The sequence below is a fragment of the Sinocyclocheilus rhinocerous genome, unplaced genomic scaffold (genome assembly GCF_001515625.1).
Source record: "Sinocyclocheilus rhinocerous isolate Xijiao unplaced genomic scaffold, SAMN03320098_v1.1 scaffold899, whole genome shotgun sequence".
Classification (NCBI taxonomy): Eukaryota; Metazoa; Chordata; class Actinopteri; order Cypriniformes; family Cyprinidae; genus Sinocyclocheilus; species Sinocyclocheilus rhinocerous.
In genome coordinates, this window is record NW_015653460.1 from 368447 (window position 1) to 391449 (window position 23003).

At 36.1% G+C, this 23003-nt stretch overlaps 1 pseudogene; it reads left to right on the forward strand.

Annotated features, from left to right (window-relative positions):
- The window catches only part of LOC107715792 (inositol 1,4,5-trisphosphate receptor type 1-like), a 146758-nt pseudogene extending 125030 nt beyond the window's left edge, over window positions 1-21728 (forward strand).
- Window positions 21729-23003: the final 1275 nt, after the last annotated feature.

Here is a 23003-nt window from a genome sequence, read left to right on the forward strand (position 1 = left end):
CCGATTTCTCCCAATATGGGGACAGGAGAGCTGTCAGTCAATAAATGGGAAAACAAAGTAACTGGCGTTACTTTTTTGAAAAAGTAACTCAGATATTTTCTTGTAAATTAAAAAGTAATGCGTTACTTTACTAGTTACTTTAAAAAAGTAATCTGATTATGTAACTCGCATTACTTGTAATGCGTTACCCCCAAAACTGGTCCCACTTTTGTCTGATTGACAGTGGCATTCAAGTGGACATGATCAAAGCCTGATGATCAAGTTCCCCAGCATATATTGATAAAAGATTCCAAAAAATCAGTCACATGATCAGTGTCACAAATTTACTTGATTAGTAACCTAGACGTAGTGCAGAATCTGAAATATTTAACTCATTTCTTTGTGTTACTAAAACTTTATTTCCAGGTTTAAATTAGATTTAGAATCCTAGAGTTTCAGTGTGCAGTCTGTTTGTGTGTGTGTAAGTTTGTGGAAATGAATGGAACAGAGCCTTTGACGTCCTCGATTCTGAAAGTTTCCTGGCCGCCCACCAGCCCTGTTGGTCCAAACCCCAGCTCGACTCGGTACCCGACGCTCATGCATCTTTCAGCCATGATATTTTTAGCACGCCGTGTTATGTAACAAGCACCTGTCATGTGGTCTACTCGCAGGCGGGAGAGTGAGCAAGCGAGCTGGAACCATTGCCTCTGTGAAGATCCTGCAAATCCGGCTGGCCTCATTTTTCTTCTCTGCGTACACACACACATACACACCACCCCCGCTTAGCAATCCCACTAATATAAGACCTTGCTGTACTGTACCTTTCATTGCCATTCACTTAGAACGAGGATTAAAAACAATGCTAGAGCGGCTCATGACAAAGCTTCATCGAACCTTAACATATTCAAATGTGTTATGTAACTTTTTTCTATTTTTTTTTTCAAAGCATCTTTCCCTTGAGGGCTAGAATGTGCCCGAACATGTTCAACAGGTGAAACTGCAAGTACTTTAGGGAATCCCATTTAGACCTGCTGTACAGAAACGCAGTTTCAGATACACAGTGCAGTCATGGGTAGACAATGAATATAATCTTAGCTTAGCATCTGTACTTCTGTTATTCGTCAAAATTAAAATGTTTATTCAGAATTTTACTAGTTAGTTCAGCTCAAAATGAAATTCTTTTTGTTCCAAGCCCATATGACCTACTTTATTCTGTGAAGCACAAAAGGAGAAGTTTACCTGAATGTTTTGACTCCCGTTTTCCAGATGCACTGAAAGTTTTCTGAAGCCAAAATTGTATGAAATGTTAATTATAAGGTATTTTATAAGTCCTCATTCACTTCTTCTTTTGTATTCCACAGAAGAAAGAATAATGAGGGCAAGTGATGACAGAATTATCATTTTCATATTTCCATAATCAGATCAAGACTGTTGTACATGTTGAAACAACCTAAAAATGACACAACTTGCAGAAACACAGTGCGGTTTTTTAATCAGAATCTAAGTTGTGTCTCTGAGATAGTTGAACACAAGGCCTGTAGCATCGCTGACGCTGTAACCGTGACAGATGGCATGATAACATGTCACTTCTGTGGTATTTTTATCCCAGAGCATGATTGATGGCACTAAAACGTGTTTACCTCTTTTTCCTCAGGCACCCTGGAGCCACACCTCTCTGCACTGCTTTGGGCGGCAATGTTGGTTTCACTGGCCATAGTTATAGTGCTACCCCAGCCTCATGGGATTCGGGCGCTCATCGCTTCCACCATATTACGCCTCATATTTTCGGTCGGCCTGGAGCCCACACTGTTTCTTCTCGGGGCCTTCAATGTGAGTGAACGACAGTCTTCTGCCAAAACTCGTCGGGCTGGCGGTGTTGTTAGAGGGCAGCTCGGTGTGTTTTGCACTGAGGTGTGTCGTGCGTCACTGCGGGATTTCACACGGCTTTTACAGGCCGATGTTAAAATGGACTTGGCTCACACAATAACTCCACTTTCCCCTAATAGTATGCACACTTAGTATGCATCCAAACCAAATATCAGTTCCAAATCATCTTAAACTTACAGGAAAAGTTTCCCTAAAAAGTGTAATTGTCATCATTTGCTCACCCTCATGTCGTTTTAAACATGTATGACTTGAAACACAGAAGAGAGGTTTTGAAGAATGTTCATGCTGCTCTTTTCTCACATGCATGTATTCAAAACATCTCGTTTGTCGCAGGAAATACTGTGGTTTTGGAACAATATGAGGTTGAATAAATAATGACAAATCTTTAGTTGGGCAAACTAATATTTTTGTACATGCAAGATGCACAATGCTAAAACAAGTATTTTACTTGGTTATGCTTACCAAGACTGCATTTATTTCACCAAAAATAGAGTACATTTTAAAATATTATTGCAGTTTAAAATAACCATTTTCTATTTTAATATATTTTTAAAATCTAATTTATTCCTGTGATGCAAAGCTGAATTTTCATCAGCAGTTAGTCTTCAGTGTCACAGTAATACATTATTTTCTTAAGGATTCTTTGATGAATCACTTTTGATCAATTTAATGCATCCTTGCTGACTAAATGTTTAAGTTTCTTGCAAAAAAAGGAAAAAAAAAATCTTACTCTGAACATAGTGTAATTATTTCCTACAAAAAACAGCATGAGCTACTAATAATTGTTTGTTCTTTAACAGAGTTAACAGTTGTAGCTTGTTTGCATTGTTCCAAATCATTAGCTGAATGCTTTGATAATTTAGTGGTTTTATGATTAAATATGATTTCAAAATAACTTTATGGAAATGTTTCATAATGTGGAGATTGAAAACTGATGCAAGTACTTTAGCCCGTAATTTGTGGTTTTGCTTCAATTGTTGGTGTATCCGTAATGATACACTACAGATAGATGTTCTTATTGCTAATGGTTACCTCAACTCATTATATATGAGCAAAAATTGTGTTTGTAACTCCAATAAAATCTCTTAACGCTATGGTTGTGTTTTCAGGTGTGCAATAAAGTGATTTTTCTAATGAGTTTCGTGGGAAATCGCGGTACGTTCACGAGAGGATACAAGGCCATGATCATGGATGTGGAGTTCCTGTATCATCTGCTTTACCTCATTATATGCAGCCTTGGAGTCTTTGTTCATGTCTTCTTCTACAGCTTGCTTGTGAGTAATACACGCATACACTTTCAGTCACTCCACCAGACATACCTATCTTTCACACAGCGACGTCTCCTCTAACTCTGACCTCTCACCTCTCACACTTTCACCGTCTTGTATACTGTATACACGCACGCACATACACACACTCTCATCTTACTCTCTCTCTCCAGCTCTTTGACCTGATCTACCGAGAGGAGACGCTGTTAAACGTCATCAAGAGCGTAACCAGGAATGGCCGCTCAATCGTTTTGACCGCCGTGCTGGCTCTCATCCTGGTCTACCTCTTCTCCATTGTTGGATACATCATTTTCAAGGATGACTTCATCCTGACCGTGGACAGGATATCCAATAAAACTCTTGGTGAGAAAAACCGATGGATTTCTATTCGGTGTTGCTCAAAGTTTGAAAATTACACTTTGAAAACACGTCCACATGGTACATGAGAAATCTCTTGTTGTTTCATGCAACAGGTCAGATTTCAAACATCTAGCTGGTTACTTCGCAAGAACACTTACAGGTCACCCTAAAATCAAAAGAAAGATATAAGAAATTATGTTATGCTTATACAAAATGAAGCTTATTTTTATAACCAGTACAGTTTTTTTTTTTTGCATTCTGGCACTATTTTTATGACAATTGTCATTTTACTCTTGAATCCCATTAGTGTTATGCAAAAAATGTAATTCTCCTTATTTTAATGTGAAAAAAAATGTTTGTATACTACCGTTTAAAGTTTGGGGTATTTATTTTTGAAAGAAATGAATTCTTTTAGTCCGCAAGGATGCATTAAATTGAGCAAAAGTGACAGTAAACACATTCATAATGTTGCAAAAAAGATTATATTCAAAGAATCCTGAAAAACTGTATAGCAGTTTCCATAAATTATTAAGCAGCACGACTGTTTTCAACACTGAAAATAATAAGAAATGTTTCTTGAGCAGCAAATCAGCATATTAGAATGATTTCCGAAGGATCATGTGACACTGAAGACTGGAGTTATGATGCTGAAATTTCTGCTTTGCATCAGAAAATTACAGTTTAAAATATATTCAGAATTAAAATTGATAAAATAATTATTTTAAATTTATTTTAAAGTGTAATAACGTTTCACAATATTACAGTTTTTACTGTCGTTTTTGACCAGATAAATTCAACTTTGGTGAGCATAAGAGACTTCTTTCAAGAACATTAGAAAAATCCTACTTACCCCAAACTTAAAATGATATTGAATCATATATTATAATAATATAATAGCTATACTTTAATAATTAATAAATATTGATTTAAAAGTAACAATTTATAGCTCCTAATCTGCAGTTTTTCCCTATGTTCAGAGCAATCCGCCAGTAAGATGGGAGAGTTCCTGGCAGGCGCGGTGTGTCGGAAAGAGGAGAACTGTTCCACGGAGACCATGATGGATGGTATGGACCCCATCACTCACAACTCTCTCCTTCACACTCACACACTTCTAGTTAAATCTGAGTAGTATGGCCTGGTCATGAGACGAGGAAAGGAGAGACTCAGTGTTCTCAAGAATCCCTGGTAGGTTATGTGGGTGATGTTTGGGGTCGGAGGTTAATGACAGTCAGGCACTAAATGTTCAGCAGGTTCATGCTGGTTCGGGGTTAAAGTCCAGACCAGTCTAATTCGGATTTGCAAGCGGGTCTTTGAGAATGTGCAAATTTAAGATGTAAGGCCAGACTAATTTGATCACTGGAGCTGATCGGCCAGTCTGAACCCACTGAACCTGCGGCGCATGGCATGTCTGCCCCTGTGAATGTGTCTTACCTTGTTTAGCACATCAGTTAACATTGAAAGACCTCACTTAGGCCAGTTTGAGACTAGCATTGTTCTTTCTCATAAACAGGGTTACTTAGGGTTAACAAGCACAAGATGATGGCAAAGCTGAAATTTCACCAGTCTTTAGCGATTCTTCAGAATGTTGAAAAAATGTAATTAATATTTATGTGGAAACTGTCATTCGTTTTTTAGTATTCGTTGATAACTAGAAAGTTAAAAAAACAGCGTTTATTTATAAAATAGATAAACACCTTCGCAATCATAGCTAGCACCGCTGACGTTTTCTTTATATAAAATATACAAATTTAGTTGTATAAATAGTTCGGTATTTGTTTGCAAATGATCTTTGACGTTTGTGAATGAGATTTTGTTTGTTTTTTTGTGTTATGATCTGATAACTTTGGATCTTATTTTAGGAAAGCGTTTCACCACAAATGCTATTTCTGCTTTAAGATTTGCATGTATGCAACCTTTTAGTCTGAGCGCTTTCTGTAGAACATTCCACAGTAATACATTATTTGTTTAGCGATTATTGACGTGTTGTTTCCTGCAGCTGTAGGAGTACAGTCGACCGCTGTCGTGATTGAGGATAAGGAGAGGACGTGCGACTCGCTGCTCATGTGTATCGTCACTGTCTTGAGCCATGGTCTGAGGAGCGGCGGTGGGGTCGGAGATGTTTTGCGGAAACCTTCTAAAGAGGTACCGCACAAGGGCCTCAATATGAATTTGGGGCTTTGAGTCTTTTTATTCGGCCTATGGCAGATGGGTGTTCAGAAACAATCACTATTTTTCCAGTTCCACTTGTGCAGGAAAGGGTTATTATATTATTATTATTATTATAAAAAAAAACAACTAGTGCTGTCAAATGATTAATCGCGATTAATCGCATCCAAAATAAAAGTTTTTGTTTACATAATATATGAGTGTGTACTGTGTATATTTATTATGTATATATAAATACAAACATATGCATGTATATATTTAAGAAAAATATGCTGTGTATATATTAAATATATTTATATATAATATAAAATATAATAATATAAATGTATATACATGTAAATATTTTCAAAATATATACTGTATGTGTGTGTCTTCATGACAGTACACATACATATAGTATGTACACAAAAACTTTTATTTTGGATGCGATTAATCGTTTGACAGCTCTAAAAAAAAAAAGTTGTTGTTACTTGAAATAAAATAAGCATTACTACAAAATGAAAATGAAAATGGAAAATATAAAAATAAATGCTAATTCAAACTGGTATCTCACTGATACTAAAACAACACTGTTGAATAATTACAACTTGTCCTTGCAATAATCAAATAATTGTCCTTACAAATGCTGTTATGCTCACTGATTGGTGCATTTTGAATTGTCAATCAGACACTTTTTTCACTCTTATAGTACTTAAGTTTTGGTTAATCGGGCCTTAAAAATTGAAGTTCTCAAACAGTCTGTTTGGTTGCTCAGAGATAAGGGTAATTGGGCAGATTTAGGTAGAAAACTGGGTTATTGAGTCTTCACTCAGAAAGCTTGAGGACCACTGGTCTGTTATTGGATGTTGATTGGGAGATTGAATTGGAAACAGCACTGATATTATAATCTACTGCATCTCTTTTCTCCATAGGAGCCTCTATTTGCAGCCCGTGTGATCTACGACCTCCTCTTCTTCTTCATGGTGATCATCATCGTCCTCAACCTCATTTTTGGAGTCATCATTGACACCTTTGCTGACCTCAGAAGTGAAAAGCAGAAGAAAGAGGAGGTTCTGAAAACGACTTGCTTTATTTGTGGTGGGTGTCTACTGTACATGCCCTCAACGGCATTCCAGTGGCTTTCCATTCCAGTCAAATCACAAAACAAAATGCAAACGAAAGTGATCTTGCTCCACATCTCCTGAAATACAGCTGCAATTTTTGTTTATTAAACTGAACCATTTTATTATGGAACCTGAAACCTCATACTCAAACTGAAAACGTTACCACCAGACAGACAAATCAAGCTTAATGCTTCATTGCAGATCGAAAATAATAGCTTAATTGTTGTTTAAATGATTTTTGGACATTTCTTGTCTTTGGACATTATTGTTTATATTTGAGTTTTGGCTTTGAAATGTACTGTAAGCAATAAATCACATATCTCTTTTCTTTTTTTTAATAAACTTACGTCTATCTTCCCATCCATTCTGGATAAAAGTGTACAGAGTGTCTTCAAGTTATCTTCAGTGAGTCACAGGCGTATTCATTTCATGTACCTATGTCCCATAAATTTCATAGGCCCACAAAACTGTTTTGCTCCAGCATAAACATTAGGACGCCCCCTCTTCACCAGAAGTCTTAGTCATAACTCACTGTGGAGGTGGTGGAGTGTCTTCCTGTCGCCACTTGGCGTGTTTGACCATGTCAGTGTGAGATCAGCTGTAAATGATCATAAATCTCACAGTGCACACACTTACTTCTATATAAATACTGTTTTTGACTCATGTCTTTTGATATGCATTAATATTGAAACTGCAGTTTGTTGGGATTCAGTTGATGATTTCACAATCCATGACTAACATTTGAAAGCTCAGCGCGCAACAGAATGTAATCTGAGATGAACAGTACAAACGTGCGATTGGAGAGCAGATGACGCGTTGTAATCAAGTGACAATTTCCCAATGTGTTCGCTTGCCAATCACGCATCGAAATTAGGGTATTTGTTTGTGACTATCACAAGATTCATAACCTCCGTTTGCTCATAACACGCACCATTCATGGTTGTATACAAACAGTTTCCCTGTGGTTCTACTTCCTCTTTCGAGATAGTACAGTTTTCTTTGAAACAAAACCATTTTTAAGAAAAAGGAGTTTGGTTATGCATCATGTCAAAGTCTTAAAAGATTGTTTTCCCTCTCACTGAATAAACTGCATAGAGCTAAATAAGTTTCTGACCTAAACAAATCCTTCTTTTTGGACAACTGACCATTGGGCTGCTTTGTCACTTCAAGATTACACTCAATCTTGATCTTCTTAACTGACCTTAACCCTTAAAAACAAGGTTTATGTGGCAAGGCCCATTTACAACAACTGATTCAAACTCATTTCGTTGTAACTGTGTTTCTGCTCTACAGGTTTGGAGAGGGACAAGTTTGACAACAAAACAGTGACGTTTGAGGAGCACATTAAGGTGGAGCACAACATGTGGCATTATCTCTTCTTCATCGTGCTGGTGAAAGTGAAAGACTCCACGGAGTTCACAGGGCCAGAGAGCTATGTGGCCGAAATGATCCGGGTAATGTACTTGATAGGTTTGCCAAGATAAAATGATCATATTTTCAGCCACAACAGCCAAGTTTTTATTTCATTTTAAACTAAATGTAACATCTTGGGTGGATATGGTATCTCGAAGAATTTCATTTGAACATTTTTTGTACCTCTTATGCCATTTCGAAGAAAAGTTGAAACGGGATGCGCAACAAATTACTATGCATAAATCACACACTGGAATGTGTAGCATCCATGGCTAACCCTTCATTCAGTTTAAAGGAATATTCTGGGTTCATTACTAGTTAAACTCATTTGACAGCATTTGTGGCATAGTTTTGATTACTGCAAAAATTAATTATGACTGGTCCCTCCTTTTGTTGAAAAAAGGCAACAAGATTACAGTTACAATTAAAGTGAATCCATAATCCAAAAAAATAAAAATAAATTAAAAACACAAAACATGAACAATATATTTTGAACAAGACATTTTCAATTTTACCGTTTTGTTGCCATGACAATGTAATACCTAAATATTAAAATGACCATTTTTTGAAAGAGATGATTACTTTTATTCAGCAAGGAAGCATTAAATTGATCAAGTGACAGTAAAGACTTTATCATACTGAACTTTGTATTCAGCAAGGAATAAAAACAAAACAAAAACAAACGTAGTGTGGTTTCCAAAAAAAAAAAAAAAATGCCTTGGTGAGCATAAGAAACTTCTTTCAAAAACATTTTAAAAATCCACACTTTTGAACAGTAGAGTAAGTGCTTTTATAAAATTCACATTTTTGGTTTTAAATCCTTAGAAAAAGAACTCCATTCACTACCATTGTAAGTGCCTCATTGTAAATTAAGGCCCCTTCCACACGGAGACGCGTTTAGCTGTATACGCATAAATTTTGTATCGTATAGGCGTTTCGTCCAGACGGATTTTGGGAGAGTAAATCCAATATTTTTTGAAACCGGGTCCTAGATTTGATAAATCTGAAAACGCCGCCCTTGCGTTTTCGTGTGGACAGCGAACTAGACAGCTGTCGCCTTTCAAGAAACTGAGGTCACCCTGAGGTCATTTAAGCCCTAGGGTCAAAGTCACATGATGAGAGGGAACCAGCCAATAGCATGGCACAGTTTTGGATCAGTGGATGTGTTTGTTTACTGCTGAGGATTTTTTGTGAACTCTGACAGTTGATAAGGCTGTGATAACTTGACACTGAGTGTCAACTTGTACACACAGAGAGGGAATCAAAGAGTTACGATCAAACAGCACATCGATAAGGCGTTCGTGTGTGGGTTTCTTTCCCCCTCTACACAGCATGGCTTCAGAGAAGCTGTTTTATATCAGATTTCCAAAGAATGATGTATTTATGAGGACTAAACCATGCCATGATGGGGCATGACTTCTCCTCAGAAACGTTTTTAGATCTTTTTATGTTTATTCGAGCCCACAAACCCTGGGGCAGAAATGAACTGAGTTGACCCTAGAAGTTTAGCTTGCTGTGGGGAATGTGGCCTACTTTAAGCTTTACCTTTGGGGAAAGTGAAGTACTTAAGAAATTTTCCACCAGATTCCTCACAGTAAATCCCCTTAAATGACCCCAAACCTTCTACTTTGACTTATGCAATCATAACTTTATGACCTTCAGTCTCTCAGGGACGCCAGAGCTTCTGTTTGCCTTCAGACTGGAGTCTTAAGATGTTCTGAAAATGGCTCGGAATGTGTTAATCCTTGAGAAAAGCTGTGACAGCGCACACAGCTCGCTTCAGTTGGTTGATCAGAGAAGCAGGGGTTCCCCTCATGATTGCTATATGTGTACACCTTTGTATTCATGTGTTTCTTTGAAAAACTATCTCTTATCAGAAAAACTCTTTTAACAACTATAGCAAATCACTGGGTGAATGCAAGTCAGTTGCTAAATGTGATATTTTAAAAAATGCCTTTCAAAATGAGGGCACTTATGTTGTTCATTTAAACATCCTGTTTTTATCTTTATTGCCTTTTTATAGGTCATCATATGCTTTGCTTAATGCAATGGCGTGGAACTTTAATAGTGTTTTATGTGACTTTTGAGTAATTTTAGGGAAAGAGAAGTGCTCAGGAAAGCCCCTTCTGCACAAGTGGTTGTTCTCTTGACGCAGATGGCGCAGCGGTGGGTTTCTGACACAGTTTCTGATCCGGGTGGTGTCTTTTGGCCCAGTTCCCAACTTCCGTGGCACATTTCGAGGGTTTGCCATGCGGTCTTGGGAGGAATCACCTGACTTGGGATTAGTTGCCCTTTAAGGTCTCCTAAAAAATAAGACCGCTTTGACTTGACAACAGAGGGTAGAGCATCATTTGTGATGCATCAGTAGTTGATGCAAGGTCTCTCTCTGTGGTTTCTGAGAAGGTGAGAAAGAAGAGCATCAAGCTGAGGTTGGTAAAGCCATTATTTGACTAGAAAATGCACATGAAGTCACTTTTTGACATTTTATTTAGTAAAGAGAGGACGGGAAGTGATAGGGAGATCAGGAAATGACACAAACTGCCTACGTGAGCACCTGCAGGAATGAGTCTTAACAACCTGGAAACAAGTTAACATTTTTGAACTTTTGTTTCTACCATCCTGAAGTCAGTGGTTTTTTTTTCAATGGGTTTTTAAAAAGGTCTGAGGTGAAAACAAGCTCAAAATATTTTCACAATTTATCCTATGACATAAAATACATCATTGATACCCTATTTGTAATTTTTTTAAGCTTTTTAGACGTTCTGAAATAGTGGGACTTCAGAGATGATTGGAGTAATTAAACGTCATCACAACGAACAGAAAAATTTGTCCACTCACTAGTCCCTTTTACAACCTTATTGTGTTTTTGCTTGTGCTCTTGCAAACTATTCAAACTTAAACTTTCTACAGTGCAGATTTTTAAAGAAATATTAAATAAATAGTAATGCTGTCAAACGATTAATCGCGATTAATCGCATCCAAAATAAAAAATTTTGTTTACAGAATATATGTATGTGTACAGTGTATATTTATTATGTATATGGAAATACACACACTTGCATGTATATATATATATATATATATAAAAAAGTTATGTTTATATATTTATTTATAATATAATTTATAAATATAGACATGTAAATACATGTAAATGTTTTCAAAATATTTATATATACATAATAAATATACACAGAACACACACATATACTATGCAAACAAAAACTTTTATTTTGTATGCGATTAATCGCAATTAATCATTTGACAGCACTACAAATAGTTATAAGTGGTAGCTTAGTGGTGGTGACATTGAGGTCATGAGGCCTATGGTTCATTTGTAGTCAGCTTTTTACTTCTGGTGATTGTATTTAAGCTTCGAAATTCATAATTTATTCATGAAGATTATCTTGATGAACAGGATATGTGATAATCATGAACATTTGTGGGCCACAGAGCTTATTTTCTGCAACAATCCAACAGATAATTGTTGAGGAACCAGAGTGATTCTAATTGTTGACTTGGTCTACAAAATGTTCTAATCCCTGCAACACTTTGTCTTAAATTTCTGCTCTTACTGCGCTTAAAACAAATATATGCACCTAAATTGCTTCAAGACCAAAGAGGAAAGACCTTTACTGTTTGATCGTCTACTTTCATTCAGGTAACTGAGGTTAGATCAAGTGCTGTGTCTGTAGGTAGAACCCCTACATGAACCTGCCCTTTTCCCTGCAGCTTTTTTCCCCCCGTGAATATTATTCACAGCTTTGTGATGACGTCTGATGTAATTGTCGCACTTTGAAACGGTGCGTGAACGCTCGGCTCCCGTTTAGGACCGATGCTGTTGTTGCTGCTCAGACCACAGAGCATCCTGTCTAAGTGTGTGGGCTCTTGCGGTATTAGTAATGAAATTCACACTTCCCTCATTTCCATTGAAGCAGCAGATACAGTTGAAATTGATGTGGCTAGAGCGCTCACACATTTACTGGCAATGTTGTCAAGTGTAAACAAAGCTTAGGAAATAGAGGTTTGAGAGGGGGCTGGTTCGGACGCACGAATGTGCACAAACACACCCAAATAATCGTCAAACCAAAGCAGCACTGCAAAATAAACAACAACAACAAAAAGATGCTTACGTTACATTTGCCCCTTTTTCCGTCATACCGGATAAAGCGAATGAGCGCAGTTATAGTTTCTTCATTAGAGAGACGGTACTTTGAAAAAATAAAATTCTATGCTGTACTCACCCTCATGTCATTTCAAACCCGTATCATTTGTTTCTTCTTTGGAACGTAAAAGAGGTTTTTTTTAGCAACAAAAATGTTTGGTTATTAACACTCTTCATAATATCTTTGTGATGATATATGATGACAAAATGTTCATTTTGTATGAACTATCCCTTTAATGTTTTCAGCTTTTTTCCTTTTACATAGAAATAGTTGTAGTTCTCGTTTCTGTAGAAGTAAAACCAGAGGAAGCAAGTATTCAGTGTAGGTTGTGATGTAGACATGTCACTATATTCTGTTGATTTATATCCAGGAGCAGAGACAGTGGTTTTTATTTCGTTTTTAAATTTGTTGGTTATTTGGAGAAATGGGATCATTAAAAATAGTTTTAGGATTTGCTAAATGTCCGGTTTGACTGGTATTATAAACGATGGTTTTACTTCAGCCAACAACAAAAATAGCTATGAAAATTTCCCAATTTTGTTTGTTCTTAATTCATATGATTATCAGAGGCATTGCTTTTTCATTTAAAGGTTGTTGTTGTTGTTGTTTTTACAGCACAAATATTTTTCCGATATTCAAGAAAAAAAATCAAAAATATTTGCTAAGAGTTTGCTTAAACTACGTGATCACATTTAACTACTATTTTAAGAAAAAAACTGATCCAGCATCTGGTTGTGAATATTGTTTAAATATACATTTCTGAATATACATTTTTTAAGGTATACATGTTGTTTTATATTACTTGCATTTTTATTTGTTCATATGATGTGTTTGCTTCATGAAACATTTTATTTGAATTTATTTAATAGATAAATTATAATAAAATAAGAACACAGTATTCAGGATTTGTTGGTTATTTAGAGAATTCCAAGTGTTTCCTACATTTTAATATATATGTGTAATCATTTTATTGGGTAGTTGTCTATTTAGAACACATACAATTATAATAAAGTGTTTATATATATATATATATATATATATAAATGTGTTATTCACACTAGTTTATTTTTTTGTGTTTTCTCTAGGTATCTCTGGTTAAATAAAGCTATATTGAGGAGTGTAAAAGTAAAATATGAGTTTGTAGGGCATCGGTCTATGTAATTTACCCGCTATGTGGTAGTCTGAACAGTGTGGCTGACATTGGCTTTACCATTTGACAAATTTCAAAAGCAGACTCAGTCAGGATGAAACAGGTCTGATTAGAGATAATGCTGTGTGCCTGTGTGATGACGATGACGAAACCGGCTGACAGCTGGGCTCCATGCACAGACGACATTGTTTGTGGGCGGGAGGTAAACACAAACCTCAACATCTGTGGCAGCAGGAAGTGAGTGCACACGCACTCCTCTCTTGTTCTCAGAATGAGTGAGAGCATTACCTGTGATTTTCCCCTGCGTCTGTCTGAAGTGTGTGCGCACGGCCCATCTGAGATTTCAGAGACAAGGGGACTTCTCTGCACCTGCAGCCTGAAGACCTCTGTCTCTCTCTCTTTCTGTCACACACACATGCCTGTAAGCGGGTAACTTACATAATTACATATGCATGAACCGTTCTTTTTAAGTTATCCTCATTTAAGGATAACGTTCATATAAATGTATAAGGGAAAGTTTATTTTTAGATGCTATGACTTGTCAACATTTCCTATGGAAGCTGTGTTCTGCCTCAGTAAATAGAAGACTATTTCTCAAAATTGTAATTTTATATCTTAGTGTAATTTAATCTTTATTTTAGAATTTGTCCTGCTTTCTTCTAGTGATGAGCTGTTTATTGGTTGAATTCCCTGCTCTGTTACTTTCAAAAATATTGCTTTGTTTATTCGTGGTCATTTTATGGCTAAGCCTACAATGTTATTTTGAGGCGGGACTATCTGTTTCATTGACCAGTAGTAGAGAAGGGGAGTGTTCAGGACACCTGCTTGAAAACAGTCATTATTTTGTTATCTTTGATGGATGCAGAAATTAAGTTTTCATGTGAGAAAATAGTGTTTTCCTTCAACCAACAACAAAACTGACTCATTTTTATTTTTTATTTTTTAAATTTATATCCAGTGTCAGAGTTTTCTTTTTCTTTTCTTTTCTTTTCTTTTCTTCACATCACAATTATTTGCAGATTTTCATGAAAAGAGCTTAAATATACCCACAAAGTTTGCTTTAACTTTGCTGTCTTTATAATCAGAACAAAAGCAATGATTGTTTTTTTTTAACAATATCCATGTTTTGTTTTGCTTAACTTTTTCCTTAAGTATTTTTTCTGCAAAGTTTCATTAAATAATTTATTTAAATTATAAATAAAATATGTAACTGAGCCATTTGTCGGTTTACTTCCAATTATTATTTTTTTAATAAATAAATAAACATTTTATTCGGGTGGCCTGACATGCCAATAACCAGTTATCTTACTTTGAGACGGCACTATCTGTTTATTTCACCAATGGCAAACAAGGAGGGCATTTGGAAAAACCTGCTTGAAAACAGTCATTGTCACTGCTGGATGTTTTTGTTTTTTTATGTTAAAAAAGCGAAAAAGTCCTGCGGTTTGTTAAAACATCTTAAGTATCCCATGCAGTCTTTCCAGGAATATGAGAACACAAAAACTTAATGCATAGTAGTTATAAATAGAAAGAATGCTGTTTAAAATAGCTATATATGTTGTGTAGCATATCACAGCAAAGCTGTCATGAAAACTGCCAGAGGAACTCACTGACTTCCTTATAGGATATGAAGAAAATATGCAAATATGTTTACAGCATTCACAAACCTCTGTAGTCGGGGCTTGTCTGTCTGCAGGCCGAGTTTGTGTGTGTGTGTGTGTATGTGTGTGTGTGTATGTGTGTGCGTGCGCAAGTACTCCAGCAGTGGGGAGAATAGGAAGTGTCTGAGCAGAGAATGGCGTGTTCTTTGACCAGCGTTCTTTAACGTGACTATCACTTTTTCCCTGCTTCTGTTAGATTCCCTCTCGTCCTTATTTGGATCTGCGTCTGACCTCTCCCACCAGTCACAAGTCAGACATTCCGCAATCATGTTTGGCTCAGGCTGGATCTCCAAGACTCCCACTGCTGTCTCTGATTGCTTGTTGTACTATAAACTATTCTGAGATATTGCAGCAAAAGAACATGGCTGTTTCATTAAGAACTTTTTGTACTAGACCAGAAAATCACTGAAAAGTCAAATGTAAACTTTGTACTTTTTTTTTGTCTGTGTAAAATGCCACACAGTGTTGCCAAGTCTGCGTTTTACCACGGAATTGGGCTTTACACTGTTGCATCGGGTTGTTTTTTTTATGTTTCTCCATCTGAGGTGATTTATGATGCTCAAAAGTAAATCTAAATTTCCTGAAAGTCCAAAATAGATCCAAACCTGGTTTCGTCTTGCGGTCCGATACTGTTTTTAGTGTTTTGCTTGATTGAATTAGTGTGTATAATGTCAAATATCTCATTGAGGGATGACGGTAGATTCCCCCTTGTTAAATAATTGTATGCTAGTTAGGGAGAAACATAGTGCTCAATGTTTGGTAGCTCCGATCTGAGGGTGAGGATGTCCACAAGCTCATGTGACTTTGATACTGCATTTCCTTTGCTGTAATTATGTTACACATAGGGAATTTTGTCTGACGTAACGACAGATATTCTTATGAACAAAGAGACAATGAGAGGGAGGTGGAGGAGGACATGACTTCAAGTACACCATTAGTTAATGTCTGATTTCTAGAATGATTTGTGCAATGTGCATGGTGGGAAATCTAGTGGAGGACGTTTGGAAAGTGTTTTGGAAGGGGAAAAAATGAAAAACTGAGTAATTAATGAATAAATCATACAGCAGACACTGAAGAATGCTTTGTTTGACAGGTCAGCAATTCATGTGAAGTGACCCAAATAAGTCAGGCCTGATGTATGAATTAAGTTGTATTCAGTAACAAAATATCAAACATACGTGACCCTGGACCACAAAACCAGTCATAAGGGTCAATTTTTTGAAATTGAGATTTGTACATAATCTGAAAGCCGAATAAATAATCTTAAATAAGCTTGTTAGGATAGGACAATATACGGCTGAGATACAACTATTTGGAAATCTGGAATCTGAGGCTGCAAAAAAATCAAAATATTGAGAAAATCGCCTTTGAGGTTGTCCAAATGAAGCTTAAATAAGCTTGTTAGGATAGGACAATATACGGCTGAGATACAACTATTTGGAAATCTGGAATCTGAGGCTGCAAAAAAAATCAAAATATTGAGAAAATCGCCTTTGAGGTTGTCCAAATGAATTTCTTAGCCATGCATTAATCAAAGATTAAGTTTTGATATATTTACGGTAGGAAATTTACAAAATGTCTTCATGGAACATGATCTTTACTTAATATCCTAATGATTTTTGGCATAAAAGAAAAATCTGAAAAGTCAGCATCCCTCAAATTCACACAGGTGTCCTAGCAGTATAAATAAATCAATAAATCATAAAAACAGTAATACTGTGAAATATTATTGCGGTTTAAAATAACTGTTTTCTATTTAAAAATATGTTAAAATTTTATTTATTTATGTTATGCAAAACTTAATTTTCAGCATCATTACTCCAGTCTTCAGTGTCACATGATCCTTCAGAAATCATTCTAATATACTGATTTGATGCTCCAAAAAAAAAAAGTTTCTCATTATCAATGTTAAAAACAGTTCATATTTTGCGGAAACTGATTCATTTTGTCAGGATTCTTTAATAAATAGAATTTTTTTGCAACATTATAAAAGTCTTTACTTTCACTTTTGATCTTTATAACACATGCTTGCCTGCTGTCTTTTGCCAAATTTTTAAGTGACTTTGAGTTTTATGTCATTTGTAACTATTGAATGTATACTATTCATATGCTACACTTTATATATAATAATAACGTGTTACCAAGAACACTAATGTGTACTATTCCAACAGGAACTCAACTTGGACTGGTTTCCACGCATGCGGGCCATGTCGCTGGTTAGCAGCGATGCCGAGGGCGAACAGAACGAGATCAGGAATCTTCAGGAGAAACTTGAATCCACCATGAAGCTGGTATCGAACCTGTCAGGCCAACTGACTGAACTGAAAGAGCAGGTGAGTGCCGATGCTTTTGGCCTGATGTCAGAACTTTATGTCCGTAATGCTGACGTGTTAGGCCAGTTCTTCACGCCCCGATGAGGATGAGGTGTAGTCTTGACCCGTTTAGCTGTTGAAATAGACTGCACAGACTAGAATTGGAGTTGGGTGTGAGTGAAACTAGGCCTTCAAGGTCAGTCAGTACGAGTCCACAACCTCTACAAGGTTCAATTAGACCAAAGGGCAATGAGTCATTTCTGTCTGTCTTTCTCTTTCTGCCTTCAGCTCGTGGTATTTAAAATGATCTTTCACCTGCGTCACGAGGCCAAGTGTTGTTTCACTTTTATTCAGCCGCATTGTCGTCCAGATGAAGTTCTGCGAACTCTAGCTTGTTTGTTTCCACAGATAAACAGTGTAGCACACATAGATGAATATGATAAAGTGGGTCATTGACTTAGACGCTCATATTTTGATTTGGTGGAAATATGCGTAATGGGATTTGCTGTCATGTCGTTGATTTCTTGTAAATAGTGTCGAATAAACACCAACTTGAGGTGTGCAGCCACATAAAATGGGAAGTGTCTACAGGGAAGTTGATCTGTTTTTTTTGTACCCCAGACGGGGAAAAGGTCATTGTTTGGCTAAAAGAAGACAATGCAAGTAAAAACCAACAAACTTTCACTATTATCCTCCGTCAATGTGGTGGTTACACGTGTCAGTAGCAGTTTTGCTTTTCCCTTTCTTACTTTAAACTTGGAAGAGAGAATGATAAGAATTCTTCACACAAACATTTGAAAATGAATGATTTGTTTTCCCATTTGTTGATATTTGATGATAATCTTGGGCTGTGTTTTCAGTCTATGATCTTGTTAAAATATTATAACAGGTTTGTTTGTCTTTTTCTGCTATCATACACTCTGTCCAAGATTTCACATGGGAAAAGTGTAAATAAGACAAAATTAGAAATAAAAAAAATTCCAAGTAACTGCAATAAAAACAAAATGAAAAAAAAAAAAATACAAAAAGACTTTCAGGCACCAGAAGCACCATTTATATGAGAATTGTTTTAAAATGATAAGACCCAAATACATCAAATCCATAGCAAATCTCCACTATAATAGTCTTAGAAAATTAATATACTCATGTTTTAAAAAAAAAAAAATGAATAAATGGATGTATTCCAACGCCTTTTAATCCGCACATATATGCTTAAATGCTTAGCATAATTTACATAAAAAGATAAAATATCTATCTATCTATCTATCTATCTATCTACCTACCTATACAAATTGTTTAGTTTTAATTGTCAATTTTCAAGATGATTATTTCATCCTGTGATCTATTTCACTCAAAGCACTAGTGTAATCATGTGACGTCCCTCCCAGAGTTCCCTCATGTGACCCGCCTGGGGTCCTTTTAATGTAGTGATTCAATCATTTCAGATTTCTTTTACGAATGGGTGTTTTTGGGGTGAGCTTAAATCTAGGCAGGATCTCGCGCGATATTTTAGCTCTAAAGCATTTTGTCTCAGATGTTTATTATTATTTTGCTTGGATTACAGATCAAGACGTGAAAAACTGCAGTTGACGGCTCCTTATATGGAGAAGCGAGCAGTGCCACTTACCTTTAAATGGCTGTGTGATTGTTTAGTAGTATGAGGTACTTCCTGTGGACATCAACTTTAATATACACATGCGTGAGCGTTTTTTGGCTCGCTTTTGCAGCTGTTGAGTCAGAGTAGGGGATTTCGGTACAGACGGTCTGTATTTCTGTGGAACTGTGTACGTGAGCATGAGTGTGTGTTAGTGTATGTTGTAGCTCAGTTACACAACACTGCATGACATTGCTCCATTTTATTTTCCAAATAGCTTTTTATAAGGCAGCACACACACACACACCTACAATACACAGACGCTCTTGTGTTATGAGGTCATAACCAAGGCAACATGAACGGACACACAGAATGCATCACTGCATGACATGCCTGATCTGCGGGAGAGACAAACAGGAGATGAGGAAGATTTAAAATGGACAAAAACTTCAGATGTATGCGTGATTTTTGAATAAAGAAGCAGAGTTACTTTTACATATTCAACTTTAACATATATTTTTACATATTTAGATTTACTATACAGATGTGTGTCTATCTACATATATATACACTCACTCTGAAAAAAACTGTTATAAAATATGTAAATGTAAAAGTAATCATCAGCATATAGTGTCACACACACACTTTTTTGGAATCCATTGTGAATTTATGTCCCAGTCACATTGTCTTGGTTAAATAAACATTACTTACACTATCAGAAAAAAAAAAAATCTATTTTATATTTTTACATTAACAATGTAATAAATATGATGTTTATTAAAGCCAAGTATGAATCTCATCAAGTTAGTGTTTTTAAGCATTTTACTTTCGTTCCAAAATAATAACTCAAGGCAATAACAATTTAAAACAATATAAATTATTTGTTAACTTATGTTCAGCTATTCTTTTTAATAGTTAACTTTTGTTGAAACTTTTTTTTTGAAAATTCAATTCATTGTTGAATTTTTCAGATCATAAGTCATCAAAGCTCGGTAAATACGCAGAGATTTGCCAAGCTGATTACTCAATAAAAACTCCCACAGATCGTGCTTTCATGCCATTTTAAGTCTTATTTTGAAGTAACAAAGTGTTTATATCTAAGTGTGTGAGTTGTTTACTTACTTTTTTTTAATTAAGTCTTCCTATTAACGCCATTATATTGTTAATTCAGACTGATTCGTGAACACGGAATGCGCAAGAACACAAGAGGCGGGATTTATCACATTATCCAATCACAGCCGATCACAACCAGTCATGTCCAATCATATCGCGATGGAGGCATTGCCTCCTCTCACGTGACTTTCCCCCATTCATTCTCAATTACCCCCCATGCTTTAGGGGGTCTGTTAAAACTCAATGGGCTCAGGGGAGGCGAGAGAGAAGCAGCAGACTCGCGTTGCAACTTTACCTGCTGGTGTCGCTGTTGGACAACGTTTTTTTTTAAAGAAAAACTAGTGATTTACAGTACACACTTTTTAATGGTGTTTTGTAACTGGTGGTTTTAATTTTGAAGGAGGATTTTTTTTTCTCATCCAATATTTTGAGGAGACACTGCCTCCCTTACCTAGTATAATTATATAAGAATATGTAATTGTAAATATCACAAAATCATAAATATCTAAAATTATATAAAAAATATCAACAAAAAATTCACATAAACAGATATACAATATGCATGCCTGGTGTGTGGGAGAGGCAGATAGGAGATGAGAAATATTTATTTAAAATAAATAAAACTTCTTGTTGTGTTTGTTTTGACAGATGACAGAGCAGAGGAAACAGAAACAGAGGATCGGGCTATTGGGACACCCCCAACACATGAACGTGAACCCCCAGCAGCCCGCCTGAACCCCCATTCCACCGGCCAAGTGTCCTACAGCTGTCTCCTGCAGCCATCGATCGCATCAGCCTTTCCGTGTGCGTGTGTATGAGCGTGTGCGTGTCAAGACATCACAGACACATCATCACCACAGCCTGCTGTGTACACCCAAAATTAAATGCCTGTAGGCCACCAGGAAAGTATAAAAGACTTTCACCCCGTTCCTCACATCCATTTGAGTGCCAAATGTTTCTGCGTGTTAAAGAGGAAGTGAATTTGCATCACTCGCCTTCCACAGAGTGACAACGAGCTACACTAGATACTGCACGACTTACGAACATGTGCTGCAGCCTGTAGATGCTGCTTGGACACACATCTTTTTGTATTGACCCATAGCAGTCAGTATTTGATGTCTTATTTTTGTATTTTGTGCAATATTAATACTTTAATATGCAACATCTGTATATTATGTCTTAAAGGGACGGTGCAGTAATTTCTTTTCTTTTGTTCTTTTGCTTTGATTATAATGAAATACATTAGAGACCAGGTATTATAGGAATACTGTTTGCAAAGTGAAGTTTGACATAAGATATGATATGTATATGGGGAAAAAACGCCTTTTTTGTATTTAAGTTCATTTATTTATATCAACATATATTTAAAAAAACGCTTATAGGAGATTATGCCAATTTAGAATTCTTTAATTCTCATGAATAGTATCAGGTTCTGTTTGGTATTTAGGAGCTCCTTATTATGGTTTATGGCTTTTTGTTTGTGCAGTCAGATTTATGACCTTAGAAGTCATATACAGAGTAATAATAGATGAACTGTTTAGGCAGTTAAGATTTTTTTTTTGTCTTAAAATTAATGCACTAAAATAATTGAACTTGTATCATTCTTGTCATTGTAGAGCCATGTTTACTGTGCCTATTGTATACTCCTGCAACTCAGAAGGTGAAGCGCAGGAGGAATATTTGCTGACAAAAGCAATCTTTGTCAAGTTTTCGTCTGTAGTCAGTCACATTTTTCTAGACAGTTTCATCTTTTAGCTGAGCAAAGCAAGTCAGTTTCTTAATACTATCCATTTTTTTCTTTATTTAATTTTTCTTGTAATACATGTATATATGTCTGCAGGTCTTTGCTTTTATATAGAGAGATATGGTTTCATAGCATCCTAATAATTAACAGCACTGTTAATGAGAAATAAGCCTACTACTGATTTAATAGGTATATATACACACATGATACATACATACACATATATATATATATATATATATGAGACTGTAAATTACTTTAGTGATATTTAATAAAATATGTATTTCTTGTTCAAAGGACCAGAACTGAAATATAGTTTTTGTATGTCTCTTTTTGTGGTTTAAATGGATGTATTTTGACAGTGAAAAAGGGGACATCAGCGTTAAATATCCATAATTCTGCTTCTTGTTTTACATTATTTTATTTTGTTCATTAGCTGGTATCCTATATAATAGTAAGTACCCACACACAATGTGTTAATTTCAGCGGTACGAAAACATGTGCGTTTATATGTGTAGCTTGATGACTGCATCATTTCACAGCTTTCTCATGACTTGACATTGTATTCACCCGGTAAATGCAAAGGAAGTTGAGCTTATTAAGAATTCAAGATTAATAAGAGTCGGCAACCCATGCTTCTCTAAGGAAATGCACTTTCTGTGACCTTTCATGTCGATCTGCAAAAAAGGGGGGAAAAAAGCTGTTTTCCACGCACTGGCGAAGTCTGTATTTATGTGCTTGTGAGTGGTAGACAGAGCAGCTTTGTATAGTAACAGAGGTCAGACTGGAGAGTCCCAAATCGATTTCAAAGTAAAACACTGTGGTATAACTTCGCTGTTGTCTGTAAAAAAGAGCAGAAGTGTGACTGAAGTGTCAGACGCACCTTAAATGCTTAATTATTGATACCTGGCAACATCGTCAGAAGTATCGCTCTAAAATCCCCGTGTAAAGTGCAACATCAGACTGAAACCTTCCACGAGTTAGATGACATTTGGGAAATAAAATGAACCGGTGCAAAGGCAGAAGAAGGAAATTATGACTGGGAACCATCGGTTTAGTAAGAAATAGGAAATTCTTGAAGTTTTAATAT